The sequence below is a fragment of the Etheostoma spectabile genome, chromosome 14, assembly GCF_008692095.1.
Source record: "Etheostoma spectabile isolate EspeVRDwgs_2016 chromosome 14, UIUC_Espe_1.0, whole genome shotgun sequence".
NCBI classification, from domain to species: Eukaryota; Metazoa; Chordata; class Actinopteri; order Perciformes; family Percidae; genus Etheostoma; species Etheostoma spectabile.
Genome location: NC_045746.1, coordinates 4,481,892 through 4,483,534, shown reverse-complemented (window position 1 = coordinate 4,483,534; position 1,643 = coordinate 4,481,892). Strand labels below are relative to the sequence as shown.

At 38.6% G+C, this 1,643-nt stretch overlaps 1 protein-coding gene and 1 long non-coding RNA gene across 5 annotated transcripts in view; one reads left to right on the top strand and one right to left on the bottom strand.

Annotated features, from left to right (window-relative positions):
* Window positions 1-1,643, top strand: part of calcr (calcitonin receptor) — a 56,621-nt gene that overhangs the window by 33,854 nt on the left and 21,124 nt on the right. The window lies entirely within an intron of this gene.
* Window positions 1-1,643, bottom strand: part of LOC116701308 (uncharacterized) — a 6,346-nt gene that overhangs the window by 644 nt on the left and 4,059 nt on the right. The gene's annotated exons all lie outside the window — the stretch shown is intronic.

Genomic DNA, 1,643 nt, shown 5'->3' with positions numbered 1-1,643 from the left:
TTGAGACTGTGGTCCCAGCTCTCTTCAGATCATTGACCAGATCCTGCCGTGTAGTTCTGGGCTGAACTTCTTCCATTTTTTAAAAATTGCAGTTGTTGAAAAAAAACAGTTGTTGCCTTCTAACCAAGTTGCTTCCCTATTGTCCTGTAGCCCATCCTACCCTTGTGAAGGTCTACCATTTTATCCCTGATGTCCTTACACAGTTCTCTGGTCTTTGCCATTGAGGTTGGAGTCTGTGTGTGTGTGTGTGTGTGTGTGTGTGGACAGGTGTCTTTTATACAGGTAAAAAGTTTAAACAGGTGCAGTTAATACAGGCAATGAGTGGAGAACAGGAGGGCTTCTTACACATGTTTGTGAGAGCTGGAATTCTCATTGGCTGGTAGGTGATCAAACACTTATATCATGCATTAAAATGCAAATGAATTATTTAAAAATCCTATGATTTTCTGGATTTTTGTTTTATATTCCGTCTCTCACAGTTGAAGTGTACCCATGATAAAAAAATTATAGACCTCTACGAGCTTTGGAAGTAGGAAAACCTGCCAAATCGGCAGTGGATCAAATACTCCCCACTGTGTTATTGAATCATTTGTTTTCCCCGCAGATAATTTGTGTTCCCTGCAGATCCTCCAGTAAAAGGTATACACAGGTTTTGGAACTGAATAAAAAGAGGGAGAAGCTTGTTTAACTTGTAATGGATGTAATTTTTAACATAAACTATGTCAAACCATATAAGGCGTTTTTAATTAGATCAAGCTTTTAGAAGATGTTTTTGTATCATTGAAGTATCACATTTTGTTTGATAAAAATGTGATGTGTGGGGGGGGGGTACCTGCTGTGTTCCTTTAATTGCTTCAAAAGTTGTAGTCTTCTCTAGAGGCAGTTTCTGCTTCTTCCGCTTCCTATTTAATTTTTTGCCATCAGCCGGTTGGTAAAGAGCCTGAAGAAACAAATGCAACATTTAAAATTCACATGCGTGTGGTAATCTACAGAAACTGTAGCATGGGTGAGAGTGCCAAGAGTGGACTAAAGAGATGTGGTTTTGGGACACTGTTGTTTTCTGGAATGAATTACACAAACCTTTGAGAGGTGACCATTTAAGAGGTACAATGATATACTTCCCCTGCACCTGTAGAACCCCCTCCTCTTTACCTTCCATGTCAAGTTTCTCTGCGGTCTTATGATCACATTTCAGATAATTAAATTGCATTATAATATCCTCCATTGTCTACAGTTGCTCTACATGGGCCGATTAGATTTAAAGATTTTTTTGTTAATTTGCCTTTTTATGAAATGTATGAATGGCAATCAAATCAGTTCTGAAGCTCTTCCTGTTTTTCCACAACCTACTTGTTTCCGACGGTGAATAAAGTGTACAGTCTAAGTTGGTTGAGATGTGTCACATCCTCGGTCGACTGGCAAACTGTTTTTGTGTTATGCATGTTACATGTAGGGATCTTGTTAAATACCTATCAATAATTTTGTGGACACAATCCCTTACAGTATACTTGCAACCATGTTCTTAATTGAAACGTTTTTAAAAACCGCTAGCTTGCTATGCTAACACTAATCGCTAATCACGTTAACGTTTCATTGCTGATTTTCACAACAGTCCCTCATTTCTCTGCCTTGAATGGACTCCA